We start from the raw sequence: 15,935 nt of genomic DNA on the forward strand, positions 1-15,935 counted from the left end.
CTGGCAAATGCCTAATGTCCTGCACAGTGTTGGGCTGTAAGCATAACCCCCACCTGTGGACGTCGGGCCCTCATACCACCCTCATGGAGTCTGTTTCTGACCGTTTGAGCAGACACATGCACATTTGTGGCCTGCTGGAGGTCATTTTGCAGGGCTCTGGCAGTGCTCCTCCTGCTCCTCCTTGCACAAAGGCGGAGGTAGCGGTCCTGCTGCTGGGTTGTTGCCCTCCTACGGCCTCCTCCACGTCTCCTGATGTACTGGCCTGTCTCCTGGTAGCGCCTCCATGCTCTGGACACTACGCTGACAGACACAGCAAACCTAGTTGCCACATCTCGCATTGATGTACCATCCTGGATGAGCTGCACTACCTGAGCCAGTTGTGTGGGTTGTAGACTCCGTCTCATGCTACCACTAGAGTGAAAGCACCGCCAGCATTCAAAAATGACCAAAACATCAGCCAGGAAGCATAGGAACTGAGAAGTGGTCTGTGGTCCCACCTGCAGAACCACTCCTTTATTGGAGGTGTCTTGCTAAATGCCTATAATTTCCACCTGTTGTCTATTCCATTTGCACAACAGCATGTGAAATGTATTGTCAATCAGTGTTGCTTCCTAAGTGGGCAGTTTGATTTCACAGAAGTGTGATTGACTTGGAGTTACATTGTGTTGTTTAAGTGTTCTTTCTTTTTTTGAGCAGTGTATATACCACAAAGAAGGGAAGATAAGGTGAGGTCACCTATCTTTCCCCACATTGACACCATCAGATCTGAGTGACACTATCCCCTTTATGCCAATGGGTAAGAGTGACTGCCATGACTTGAATGATAACTTCCTCCTCTCTAGGCTTGGGCAGTATCCAGATTGTCGATTGTCATATCGTCATACTGTACTTTTCCATTTCCCAGGATTTACGGTATTACCGGCATAGCACACAAGAGGGCGCTAAAACCTCAAGAAAAGCCCATTGGGCCTCTATTACCAGAACACAAACAAATTTAGCACAAACTGATAGCAAAATCACCGTTACCTAAATTCTAACCAGCGAAAATAAACAAACTAATTGCAAAGACAGGAAAATCCAGCCCATAAAGTTATACAAGCATAGCTAGTAGCTAACGAATGTCATTGTTGGTGAGCGTGGACATTGCCAAGCGAAAGTGAACGAGAGAAATTATGCAAATGAACAAAGATGTGATGCATGCTTTTCTGAATGAAGAGCACCATGTGTACACGGAGCCGATGTGAGAAGAAGAAGAAAAATGCTTAGTAGGAAGCAGAGGGAAAAAATGGCAGCTGTACAGATAACTCATCCAGAACTCTGTGACTTCAGGCAGAAACCAATTATAAGATATCTGATGGCAAACATTTAGTAGTGAATTGCGTACAAGTGGAACTTCATCACCTTATGTGCACCGCACAACAGAGACTTGCCGATAGATATAGAATGCTGTGGACTCACCAGCTCCCGCTTTCTACCATTGTGCTTTTAACAAACAAACATGTGACTGGCTCAACTGTTCTGGGGAACTACGGTAAGCTTGTATGTATTCTTATCGTATTGCACAAGTTGACTGCAGGTAATAACTTAAAAAGTAGCGCCAAATATTTTATATTATTGAAAAACTTCAAAGAAATAGTTTCAACGGTATTGACGGTATTTTCCAAATACCCCGATATATGGTATATGATGTAATACCGCCCAAGCCTCCTGCTCTCCTCTCGTTTGGTCTCTCCCTCTCTTTTCCGAGGATGTCTGTAACTGTAGATGACTCAGACACGCTCCTCCCTTTCCCTCCCTCCTTCCCCTATCCCTCCTTTCCCTCCCTCCTTCCCCTATCCCTCCTTCCCCTCCCTCCTTCCCCTCTGAAAGAAAAGTAAAGCAGTGTAACACGCCTGGCTGTAGTGGCCGACAATCATTGTATTGCCAAACTGTCTTCATTAAGGTATAACGACAAACACTAGTCACTAGTTTATATAGTTTGAAAGGACACACACACACACACACACACACACACACACACACACACACACACACACACACACACACACACACACACACACACACACACACACACACACACACACACACACACACACACACACACACACACACACACACAGACACAGGTGTCTGCAATCCTGGCTTGACTTCACTGGTTGATTTACAGACATAAATAGAAGATGTAAAAAAGCATGAATGGATAACATACGGTCATAGATACAATTTGGCTATATAGGCCTACAAAATTGTTGTTGTTGCGTTGTGGATGGCTGGCACTGTGGACACAGTGTGGATGGCTAACAGTATGGACACATTGTAGATATCTGCATTGTGTCTATGGTGTTGGTTGTCTATATTGTGTCTATAGTGTTAGTTATCTACAATGGATGTCATAAGGTGAATTCACCAATTTGTAAGTCGCTCTGGATAAGAGCGTCTGCCAAATGACTTAAATGTAATGTAAATGTAAAATATTATTTGCAATGGGTAGCACAAACACAACAATCACAATAATGGCTTCAGATCAAACTCAACGTTAAGACCGAAGGGAGCAAGAGCCTTTCAATTGAAGATCCAGGCGGCCTCTCGTTTTAAGAATAAATGATTGTCAAGGAACCACACCCACTTGCCCCTAACCATACAGACCTATAGGATCAGGTTACCCATTAGGAGCCGAGAATCAAAAGCGACCCTGGATTTGTTGGGTATAGAACATACAGGATGTCATTACATAACCACCAGCTGACACCTTGACTTCTGCTGAACTGGGATCAGGTCTTGCAGCAAATAGCCCGTTATCCCTTGTTTCGCAACACGCTACGGCTGACTCAGAATCAATGGAAAACAGCCTGAAATAAAGACACAAACAGGTGCCTTCCCCCTCCCCACACACACTCATCTGGCCCAGCCCTCGTTCAGTAACCGTTTGAACCCTCACCATCGCCCTTCAGCTTCCCCTTTTCTCCCTCTTTTTTTCCTGCAGTGTCTTTCCCTCTCTTTTTTCCACTGTCTTCATCTCTACGGTACTTAAAGTAGGAGGCTTTTGTTATTCTCGTCAAAACAAACAGGAGATAATACAATGTCAAAGTCAAAGCCGCTGTCCTTTCCTGTCCGGTCCTGTCCTCCCTCTGATTTATTTAATTAGCCAAATAAATCCCCAATACAAAATGTCGGCCATTTTCCTTCCATCCTGTCGCTGGGTTATTTTCAGACAGCAGAGCTGAGCAGGGTGACTATAATCAGGACTTTGGCCCACATTCAATGGGAAGTAGACTGTGTGTGTGTATGTCTCTCTCTCTCTGTGTGTATGCGTGTGTGCGTGTGTGCGCGAGTGTGTGTGCGTGTGTGTATTTCCAGTATAACAGACAAACGGCAGCTGTTGATAAGCTGACAGGGACTGAGCTCGTGGTATATACACTAATCCTTCTGCACATGTGTTTTAGTAACCAATATTATTAACTGGCTTTACAGAATAAAAACACTTGTCCAAACACATGACATAACACAAAGTCAACACAATGTAACATGTCTGAGAAAGTGCCTCAGATGTAGGATCTGAATTTGATCACTCATTTGATGCTGCAAATGTTCCTGCACAGAAAATGCATTACCTATAGGATAAGGAAAGAGACGACACAACCGTGGTAGGCCTGATTACCAACAATGACGAGACAGCCTACAGGGAGGAGGTGAGGGCCCTGGCAGAGTGATGCCAGGAAAATACCCTCTCCCTCAACGTCAACAACACAAAAGAGCTGATCGTGGACTTCAGGAGACAGCTGAAGGAGCACGACCCCATCCACATCGACGGGGCCACAGTGGAGACGGTGAAAAGCTGCAGGTTCCTCGGCGTACACGTCACTGACCATCTGAAATGGTCCACCCACACAGACAGTGTTGTGAAAAAGGCGCAACACTCAGGAGCCTGAACAAATTCGGCTTGGCCCTCACAAACTTTTACAGATGCACCATTGAGAGCATCCTGTCGGGCTGTATCACCGCCTGGCACGGCAGCTGCACCATCCATGACCGCAGGGCTCTCCAGATGGTGGTGTGGTCTGCCCAACACATCACCGGGGGCACGCTGTCTGCCCTCCAGGACATCTACAGCATCTGGTGTCACAGGAAGGCCAAGACGATCTTCAAGGACCACACCCAGCCGAGCCATGGCCTGTTCACCCAGCTACCATCCAGAAGGTGAGGTCAGTAGAGGTGCATCAAAGCTGGGACCGAGAGACTGAAAAACAGCTTCTATCTCAAGGCCATCAGACCGTTAAATAGTCACCACTAGACGGCCCCCACCCAGTACCCTGCCCTGAACTTAAGTCACTGTCACAAGACAGCTACCAGCCGGTTACTCTACCATGCAACTTACATAGGGCTGTTTACATACTGTTTTACCCATTTCATGTGTATATACTGTGCTCTAGTCAAGTCCATGCTACTTAACTATTGCTGTACATATCCTATTCCTCAGATATACTACATATTCTATCCATATACTCTCCTATAAATCCCATCACATATATATGTATATATATATATACAGTGCCTTGCGAAAGTATTCGGACCCCTTGAACTTTGCGACCTTTTGCCACATTTCAGGCTTCAAACATAAAGATATAAAACTGTATTTTTTGTGAAGAATCAACAACAAGTGGGACACAATCATGAAGTGGAAGACATTTATTGGATATTTCAAACTTTTTTAACAAATCAAAAACTGAAACATTTATTATTCAGCCCCTTTACTTTCAGTGCATCTCTCCAGAAGTTCAGTCTCTGAATGATCCAATGTTGACCTAAATGACTAATGATGATAAATACAATCCACCTGTGTGTAATCAAGTCTCCGTATAAATGCACCTGCACTGTGATAGTCTCAGAGGTCCGTTAAAAGCGCAGAGAGCATCATGAAGAACAAGGAACACACCAGGCAGGTCCGAGATACTGTTGTGAAGAAGTTTAAAGCGGATTTGGATACGAAAAGATTTACAAGCTTTAAACATCCCAAGGAGCACTGTGCAAGTGATAATATTGAAATGGAAGGAGTATCAGACCACTGCAAATCTACCAAGACCTGGCCGTCCCTCTAAACTTTCAGCTCATACAAGGAGAAGACTGATCAGAGATGCAGCCAAGAGGCCCATGATCACTCTGGATGAACTGCAGAGATCTACAGCTGAGGTGGGAGACTCTGTCCATAGGACAACAATCAGTCGTATATTGCACAAATCTGGCCTTTATGGAAGTGGCAAGAAGAAAGCCATTTCTTAAAGATATCCATAAAAAGTGTTGTTTAAAGTTTGCCACAAGCCACCTGGGAGACACACCAAACATGTGGAAGAAGGTGCTCTGGTCAGACTAAACCAAAATTGAACTTTTTGGCAACAATGCAAAACGTTATGTTTGGTGTAAAAGCAACACATCTCATCACCCTGAACACACCATACCCACTGTCAAACATGGTGGTGGCAGCATCATGGTTTGGGCCTGCTTTTCTTCAGCAGGGACAGGGAAGATGGTTAAAATTGATGGGAAGATGGATTGAGCCAAATACAGGACCATTCTGGAAGAAAACCTGATGGAGTCTGCAAAAGACCTGAGACTGGGACAGAGATTTGTCTTCCAACAAGACAATGATCCAAAACATAAAGCAAAATCTACAATGGAATGGTTTGAAAATAAACATATCCAGGTGTTAGAATGGCCAAGTCAAAGTCCAGACCTGAATCCAATCGAGAATCTGTGGAAAGAACTGAAAACTGCTGTTCAAAAGGAGGAATGGGAAAAAATTTCAGTCTCTCAATGTGCAAAACTGATAGAGACATACCCCAAGCAACTTACAGCTGTAATCGCAGCAAATCTGGTAACAAAGTATTAACTTAAGGGGCTGAATAATTTTGCACGCCCAATTTTTCAGTTTTTGATTTGTTAAAAAAGTTTGAAATATCCAATAAATGTCGTTCCACTTCATGATTGTGTCCCACAACAAAAAATACAGTTTTATATCTTTATGTTTGAAGCCTGAAATGTGGCAAAAGGTCGCAAAGTTCAAGGGGGCCGAATACTTTCGCAAGCACTGTATATATATATATTTCTTCATTCCATTCTATTACTTTTTAGATTTGTGTGTATTGTTGTGTATAGTGTTGCGGTAATATTCACGCCACACCGGTGGTCACGAGTCATGAAGGCAGTTAAATTCCATGTGACCGTTTAGTCACGTGCTGATGTTCATTAGTAGCCTACCAAACTTGCGCAATCTATTGTCCCTTTACCATCAATTTGCTTCAATAGGCTATGCAACTGATGATGGCCTCTATATTTATTTCAACTGTAAGTTGCACGTTGCTTATATTTCTCTATCAGTTTTGGGAAAACATCGAGTGCATAATATGACTGAATTTTTTGATACAGGTGCATGATAAAGGTACATTCTAAATCAAAACAAATTTCACACATGTCTTAGTTAGTATATGTAAAGGCAAGATTAAATCAAGAATCGTCTGATGGGTGGCAATATTAGCCTGTCACTTGTGAATTATATATTACCACTTGTGAACGATGCCCAGCATAAGAAACAATGCCTTTTTTGACAACTTTTTCAAATCATATTCGCACACCTCATGTAGCGTAGCCCATAGGCCTTTATGTTTTAATAAGATTTGTATCGCAACTAAACTGGCAAATAACTTCTTAAAATTAAGCACATTAATCCGGTTTTACAAGGGGTGTAGAGCCTAACTGGCATATATAAGCAGCGCCTGAGTTTCAAGTTGGGGAAGATCATTTTCACCATAAAAACGCACCTTTATAATAAAAGCATTACATGCATAATCGCATTTGAGGTCACTTTTAATTATGGTGTTTTCCTTTAATGGAACATTTGCTCTTATAACCTACTATACCATGTGCGCATTGCTGCGCTTATAATGTGAAGAAATAGCTTAATAGTTTATCAACATTTTAAGCTAAATGTTCTGATCTGTTGCATCAGCCACATGGCGTAAAAAATGTTTTGATGCTAGTGGTTAAATTAATTTGGGATCTATCGCATCCCACAATTGTCCCAGACTATGTTTGGAATATTTAATTTCTCGCACAGAATAGAATAGGTCGACCTTTGTACTACGGGGGATAGTAGCTTGACATAGACTAGTGCTTTTGCTGTTCGTTTGGCCTTCTCATCGCAGCTGCGTCCCGATGTGTCTGTCTTCACTTGTAGCCTGTGAGAAAGACCCAATCACAAGAAGGAGCGCGCAGCACTCGGGGAGAAGGGCACAACGGCCCCTGGCCGCAAAAGGCATGGATTTTTGGGGGGGATTCATTACGGCCACACAAAGGGGATGCCGCCGTGAAATTCTAGGCATTATCAAGTGATTGTCAAATTGTGAATGAGAGACTGATGTAGTGTGTACAGCCTGTGCAAAAAAACAAAAAACAAAGCAGAGCTCATGCCTTTTAAGCTATTTTTTCAAATCATCATTAGAGTCGCATCATGCAGCCTTACAATGTATTAAAAATCGAAACATACAGCGCAACGTTTGTAGTACAACTAAAGTTACATTAATAGCTCTAGGAATATTTCTTTGTCAACTTCTCAACACAGAATAGCCGCATGTGCGCACTCCCTCAAATCGTTTGGAGATTGTATTCTATTTCATTCAGCTTTGTTCAATTGTATTCTTCACAGTATAAAATAATGCCACGCAATTCTAAGCAAATCTTGTCTGCTAAATGAACTAGTGTAGCACACAGCCATTTGGCATTGCCAGATCAGGACCTAACATAAGGACAAGTCAGAGAATGCTCTTCTTTTTCTTCATATCACGCATCTTTTGACCTGTCTTTAATAAATTATGGATTTATTGTGAAGGTGTATGCTATATTACATGGATTTTATTAATCTTTTTTTAAATGTAGATGTTCCAAAGGTCAGCAACAGTGTCTTGTAGGCTATGTGTGGAAGCCAGGAGATGCTAAATGTGTTTATGTTAATTAACGCTCAATTACCGTAAGACTGACAGTTATTTGCTTGTCAATCAACGGTCTATGAAATCTCGTGACCGCCACAGCCCTAGTTGTGTATTGTTAGATATTACTGCACGGTTGGAGCTAGGAAAATAAGCGTTTCGCAACACCTGGATTAACATCTGCAAAATAGGTGTATGCGACTAATAACATTTGGTTTGATTAGGTATCTTCATGTGGATTACATAAGCAACAGCACAGCACAAGGTCAAACCCATATGCATGCACACACTGACACACACACACACACACACACACACACACACACACACACACACGGACGTGCGTATGGACACACATGCATGAACGCATGCGAGCACACACGCACCGACCGAGCGTGTCTCTGCCTGTCTTTTTATTGTGTTATAGTCGGGGGAATCAAGTTAACATTGTTATCTGGCACTGAGCTTCAAAACAAGCCACGAAGTAATGGAAGTCTTTTTTCACCTTAGCTTTATAGAAGGGGAACTGATGAAATATGAAGCTTGTGTGTCTGTGCAAACCTTAACTGATGGAGAGACCCTGTCTGGCCAAGACCCAAATGGCTGGATGGATGGCTAGATTCATGTCTTACTGAGCAAAAATAACGGCGAGAAAGACAAGGGATAGAAAGGATTGAAAACAAAATACTTTGGGATTTTGTTTGTGTGTTTGTGTCAGTGTGTGTGTGCTCTTTTGGGGAATACAAATCTCTTAACAGCACCAAGGTTTGGAGATATCCACAGTGCCATGGTAACATTCACCCACTTCCTTCCATCCATCCATCCATGCATCCATCCACCTCTCTTTCTTTCCATCTGACAGCACACACACTGCCTCCTTGCTTACATAGTGGTTGGCATGGGCAAACTCACGCTCTCTCTCGTTCTCTCTCTCTCTTTCTCTCTCTCGCTCTCTCTCACACTCGCTCTCTCTATCTCTCCCTCTCTCTCTGTTTCTGTGTCGCACTGTCTCACTCTCTCTATCTCTCCCTCTCTCTCTGTTTCTGTGTCGCACTGTCTCACTCTCTCTATCTCTCCCTCTCTCTCTGTTTCTGTGTCGCACTGTCTCACTCTCTCTATCTCTCCCTCTCTCTCTGTTTCTGTGTCGCACTGTCTCACTCTCTCTCTCTCTATCCTGTCTGTCCCACTTGATCATCTCAACAGCAGATGAAGAGGCAGAGCAACAGGCACAGACCAGACTCACTGCCTAGAGATGCAGACTTTATCTCTCTCTTTAAATTTCAATTCAATTATATTTGCTTTATTGGCATGACGTAACAATGTACATATTGCCAAAGATTACTTTGGAGATTTACAATATTAACATAATTAAAATAAGAATCAATATTGTTAATGGGACAACAGTAACAACAATAATCAAGGGTCAAAATAACCATTCATTTAACAATGGCATAAAGGACATGTGCACGTTGTTCGGTCTGTCAGACATGGTCCCTCATTTTATGTCAGGCAGCAATGTCATGCGAGGCCAACCCACAGCTCTCTGCATCCTCCCCCAACAGGATGGGAAATATATTCTCATCAGAGAGATCTTTGAAACTGTGAATAAGAGTTTCAAATTTGGGGAAGTGACACTCTAATTGTTTCATATTCTTGACATTTTGTCAGGAAATGCAGCTCTGTCTCGGGTTCTGCTGTGGTGCAGTGGTTGCACAGCCTTTCCTCTATAGGGAGCCAGGTTTTTCCTGTGTCTACCCTTCTCAGTGGTAAGGCTGTGCTCACTGTACCTTGTCAAGGTTTTTCTAAGGTTTTGATTAGTAACCATGGTCAAATAATATGCCACGGTGTACTGTCGATTTAGGGCCAGATAACACTGCATTTTGCTTTATGCTTGTGCTTGTGTTACCCAATAAGTAATGTAGTTTTATTTTGACTGTCTTGTAATTTGGTTTATTCTGATTGATTGGATGTGTGTAGTAAGATACAGAACAATTGACTGCTGGTACTGAATGACACACACAGGCCACCATACCCACCACAGATACGGGCAGGTTGAGAGGCAGAGAAAACCAACACACACACAGCTGGACTGATCAGACTGAAGGTACAGATGTAGGATCTTAATTTGAGCCAGTATTCTACAGCAGGACAATAATCCTGCAGCAACAGGAAATGTGAATTATTATGTGGTTTATAATTAATGGAAAATATTGAAGGGGTTGATACATTTTTAATTATGGAAAATCAAGTCTGACATTTTAAAGTGGAAATTACAAACTTTAAAAGCCTTTCTAACCTTTGAATACACTACAAGTTTGTGTTTGCTGCTGTGCAGGAACATTCTCTGCAACAAAAGAGTGATCAAATGAAGATCTTACATCTGTATGAGGAATCTACCAAAAATGTAGTGGGTAGAGGGAGAAATTAATAGGGAGGACAGACAGACAAACATGATAGAGATAGACAGAGATGGTGAGCGAGAGAGAGAGAGAGAGGGAGACAGGCAGACAGAAAGAGAGGCCGACAAACAGAGAGACAGGCAGACGGACATGCTAGCTAGCATCTACAGTAAAGAGTGAGACAGAAAGAGAAAAACAAAGATGAAGAGTTAGAGGTGCCTCTTTCTGTGGCACACAACGATATCACTACACGCACACACACACACACACACACACACACACACACACACACACACACACACACACACACACACACACACACACACACACACACACACACACACACACACACACACACACACATACAATACCTCCATCTGTGCACTCAATCATCCTTCTCCAAACACAGCAGTCCAATCGAATCAAGTCATATCAAATCAAATCACGGCTATTGAGACTTTTCATCTGGAAGCAGAGAGTGGATTACATATAGGAGGGGGGTTTGGGGGGGGGGGGCTGCTGGATGTGTGTGTGTGTGTGTGTGAGCGCGCAAGCGATTCCAGTAAGATTCCATAATCCATAACAAACCAGGAATAGTGTAGCCTACATATGGGCTGTGTCCCAAATGGCACCCTATTTCCTATACTGTATAGTCCACTACTTTTTACCAGGGCGCTGACTGCATGGAAGTACTGCAGCATAGCAACTGTTGGGATGGGTTAATCAGGATTTTGTGCCGACCCAGTTTAGAGCTGGGTGAGGCTTAAGCCCTCCTCTCCTCTCCAACACACCACTGGACTGCCAGACAGTGGATGGTTGACCTTGTGAAAGAGACAGCGAGAGAGAGAGGGGGGGGGGATTTGTGTGTGTGTGTGTGTGTGTGTGTGTGTGTGTGTGTGTGTGTGTGTGTGTGTGTGTGTGTGTGTGTGTGTGTGTGTGTGTGTGTGTGTGTGTGTGTGTGTGTGTGTGTGTGTGTGTGCATTCGTGACATAATGTTCCAGAACCGTGGTTTGAAAGATTTTTGGGAGGCGTTCCAATTCCAAACTCCCAAAGTTACCTACAGGGTTCAACTTCAGCACAACACCTCACCGACAGCTCAATGATGCAACACAGCACCCACCCTCGAAGGCATAGTTTCCTCTACATCTGGAACTGAGCGAGAAGAACGTGTAAATATTCTGGAGATTTTCACAAGCACATCCCGACTCCCTTACTGTCGTTTCCAAAATACGTGCTGAGATTGCAGACCTCAACACAGAAACACTGCTTAAATTACATGTCTTACATCGTAACACGACAAAGCATTTCATGTGATAGTTTCCTTTGCTTCAGGTACAGAGTGAGACATTCCTGGTTCCACAATTGACTCAGTCGGAAAATGCTCAACGGCCACAGTAAAGAAAGTTCTGCTCTGATAAGGGAGTCAAGAGAACAGCGGAGCGTGTGTCTTGGACGTGGGCGGTAGAGGACATTGAGACAGCTTACTTTTTGGTTTAATGATCCCCCCCCCCCCCTCTCTCTCTCTCTCTCTCTCTCTCTCTCTCTCTCTCTCTCTCTCTCTCTCTCTCTCTCTCTGTCTTTCTCTCTCTGCCGGGCCGGAATGGCTCTCCCATTTGATATATCGATTTTTTTTTTTTGCTCGGCGGACAAAACTGTTCAGCACAGCAGAAATGTGCTTCCCCCTTGGCTACGTCCTGTCTGTGTCTGTGGGAATGTATGCGGTCGAGTGTTTCGCCAGTCTCTGAGTCGACACAAAGGGGTTTTCGGGTTGACAGACTCTTTAAAAACCTACGGGTCCTTTTTTAATAGCACAAAGCAGAGTAGCTTTCTTAGTGTGACAGTTGTAGTCGTTGTATCTTCCTACAGAATGACTTGAAACAATGGAAATATAGTCTGGTGCCGAATCTGTGTTTTTAGCCAACTCCTCTTATTGTTGGACTAGTACACACTCCGTTTGTACAACAGATGTACAACGCGTTTAATACATCGACTGACATTTTATGGGTTTGGTTGTTTAAAAAAGTTTACACAACCATTGTGTGCGCACTGCACACAGATCAGGAGACTTGTGGAAGTGGTCCTTGGTATATTTGGAATGTAACTTGTGAGAGAAAAGGCAGTGACAGGAAATGCATGCAGTGGCAGCTGTCACCCTGTGCCTAACACAGTTTACACTGTTTAAAAGGCTTAACTGATTTTAGATCCGATCCTCCTCTGAGACGCTTGGTACAGCTCCAGCTCTGTAGCCTAGTAGTGCAAGGGTTATTGTACACCAAATCACTGACAAAAATTACAAGGAAATAGACTAAAAACAATATTTTGATGACAATATATTAGTAATGCATTGGTAATTAACCAACAATAATGGCAATATTAATTATTACCATTATTATTATTATTTCATTATAGTACTGTCACTAATTGTTGTCTCAATCATCAACCTGATTCATTACAGTATAGCCTAACAGTAGTTTTCAGCAAGCAGTCTATATGGTCGTTCGCTTTCCACCAATTACTCACTCGTGCACACATTCGTGCATGGTGATGCTGGGCTCGGCGCAGCGGTCGGGATTAAGGATGATATGTGCTCAACATTTTCCTCATGGCCATTATTCACAGTCATGATGAGGCACGACAAAACACAGACACATTAGCTTGGTCACAGGTTGTTTAACAGCATCGATTATTAAGCTATTGTTGAACCACTCTCCGATATTGAACGCCACAGAACATTCCAGATAAAGTGGTTAGGGATGTCAATGTAAAAAAAAAAAAAAAATGGGATTAGGCTACACAGCAACATTGAGAAAGCAGAAGTGACAGTTTACACAATATCATCATAACGATGAATCAATACATCGAGTAAATGAAATGGTCCTTGAAGGATAAGGCATTCGCCTATAATGCAAATTCATGGGTTAAGCAGTTCATTCAAGTCGGGTTCTCTTCCTGAGCAACGTCCCATCATTCATTGCCGGCATCGTTCACTTGTTGGGAAGTGGGTTATCATCCAAGACAAAAGACAAAAGACAACCCAACAACCAAACGAAAGTCATATCAAGTGTTTTGAAACACAAAACTATACATGTTATGGAAGTAGGGTTTATTGTTCATCATGTAACGGAATTCTCTGATGATGGTGCCAAAATAATGATAAATCAAGTAGTAGCATACAACCATTATTATATCATTGAATAATGACAAATTCAAAAAGCAAAAACTGAAAAAACACACTCGCATACAATGACACGCCAACATTATAACCTCCCATACAAATAGTGAGTGAAGCCAGGATATTAAAAACATGTGTTGGCTTACCCCGGGCTTTGTGTAGGCTATGAGTCCGCGAAGAGAGATGCCCTGTTCTGTGGGTGAGATAGTGTTCACTTCTCTACCAGTTATCAAAATGTGATTTGTATTCGATTGACGCACAATCTCGCTGCAAAATCGGCTTCTTCAGTCAGCTCCTCTATCCAGAATGTAGGCTGGTTGGTTTAGGATGTTGTCAGCTCTGGAACGCCGTCTAGTGATGGATTTTATTTTATAAACATATAAAAGCGATTACAAAAGCAATTGTTAAGGCGAAATTCTATTGGCTGGTATGGATAAGTGCTTTGTTTTTGTTCCTGGCAAGTTCTATCCGTCCATCCGGTTGTCTGGATACACAGTTTTGCCGGTTCGTTGATGGAAACGCCTTTTCTTTACTCTCTCTCTCTCTCTCCCTCTCTCTCTCTCTCGGTTGTCGTTCCCGGTCACACGCGCTGTCTGATACCGTTGTTTCGCAGACACTCACGCACACACATTTTTCCAAGATGATGTCACCACGCTATCCGGTTTGCAAATCCCACCTCCTTTTCCACCCCTCCGTCCGTCCTGATCCCGCTGCTCTCCATCACTGCCACACCCCCCGACACGTTATTGTCCTCCAACTCTTTTTCTCTTGTTTCCTCCGATGTAACATCCAGTGTGGCATCGGAATCGCGAGCATCACAATCATTGGCATCTCTCTAGCCAGGAGCGCGAGGTAGATTACATTGAATTCTCTAAACTGAGGGAATAGGTTTCCTTGTCACAGTAAAAACAAGCCCCATTTTTATATAATTTGCTCTCCACTCTGATGCAGTTGTGTATTCAACGATGGGCCTACTATATTAAATTGACATGTTGTGGTTGGATGGTAGTGGGTCGGAGAATTGGAAGAGAGATAGAGAGAAAAGAGAGACGGGGAGAAGGGATAGCAAATGTTATGGGGGGGTATGGGACATACAGTTGAAGTCGGAAGTTCACATACACTTAGGTTGGAGTCATTAAAACTTGTTTTTCAACCACTCCACACATTTCTTGTTAACAAACTATAGTTCTGGCAAGTCAGTTAGGACATCTACTTTGTGCATGACACAGGTCATTTTTCCAACAATTGTTTACAGGCAGATTATTTCACTTATAATTCACTGTATCACAATTCCAGTGCGTCAGAAGTTTACATATACTAAGTTGACTGTGCCTTTAACCAGTTTGGAAAATTCCAGAAAATGATGTCATGGCTTTAGAAGCTTCTAATATGCTAATTTACATAATTTGAGTCAATTGGAGGTGTACCTGTGGATGTACAGTTGAAGTCGGAAGTTTACATACACCTTAGCCAAATATATTTAATATCCGTTTTTAACAATTCCTGACATTCCTCACCATTTTATTTTAAGAATGTGAAATGTCAGATATAGTAGAGATAATTATTTATTTCAGATTTTCTTTCTTTCTTCATATTCTCAGTGGGTCAGAAGTTTACATACACTCAATCAGTATTTGGAAGCATTGCCTTTAAATTGTTTAACTTGGGTCTGTCACGCCCTGGCCTTAGTTATCTTTGTTTTCTTTATTATTTTGGTTAGGTCAGTGTGTGACATGGGGGATTTATGTGTTTTCCCTGGTCTAGGGGTTTTGTATGTTAATGACGTGTTTTTTAGTCTAGGTGTTTATGTAAGTCTATGGTTGCCTAGATTGGTTCACAATTAGAGGCAGGTGTTTATCGTTGTCTCTGATTGGGAACCATATTTAGGCAGCCATGTTCTTTGGGTATTTTGTGGGTGATTGTCTTCTGTCTTTGTGTCATTGCACCAGATAGGACTGTTTCGGTTTTCACCTTTGTTGTTTTGTATTTTGTAGTGTTCTCGTGTATTATCTTTATTAAACATCTTGAACTCTAACCACGCTGCATTTTGGTCCTCCTCTTCTTTAGAGGAAGAAAACATTTAGAGAATCCCCCACCAAAACAGGACCAAGCAGCGTGGTGACAGGCAGCGGCAGGAGGAGCAGCGCAATCAGGACTATTGGACTTGGGAGGAGATACTGGATGGAGAAGGACCCTGGACACAGCCGGGGGAATATCGGCACCCCAAGGCAGAGCTGGAGGCAGCCAAAGTGGAGAGGCAGCGGTTTGAAGAGGCAGCACGGAAGCAGGGCTGGAAGCCCGAGAGTCAGCCCCAAAAATTTATTGGGGGGGCACACAAGGAGTATGGCGAAGCCAGGTAGGAGACCTGCGGCAACTTCCTGTGCTTAC

The 15,935-nt window shown here is 42.9% G+C and overlaps 1 protein-coding gene across 1 annotated transcript in view; it reads right to left on the reverse strand.

Moving 5' to 3' along the window:
- The window catches only part of LOC135516156 (astrocytic phosphoprotein PEA-15), a 64,653-nt gene extending 50,460 nt beyond the window's left edge, over positions 1 to 14,193 (reverse strand). The window contains exon 1 of the mRNA XM_064940238.1: positions 13,694 to 14,193. The gene's annotated coding sequence lies outside the window, so the exon portion shown is untranslated. The remainder of the gene's footprint in view (positions 1 to 13,693) is intronic.
- Between the last annotated feature and the right edge of the window lie 1,742 nt (positions 14,194 to 15,935).

The sequence above is a fragment of the Oncorhynchus masou genome, chromosome 27 (genome assembly GCF_036934945.1).
Source record: "Oncorhynchus masou masou isolate Uvic2021 chromosome 27, UVic_Omas_1.1, whole genome shotgun sequence".
NCBI lineage: Eukaryota > Metazoa > Chordata > Actinopteri > Salmoniformes > Salmonidae > Oncorhynchus > Oncorhynchus masou.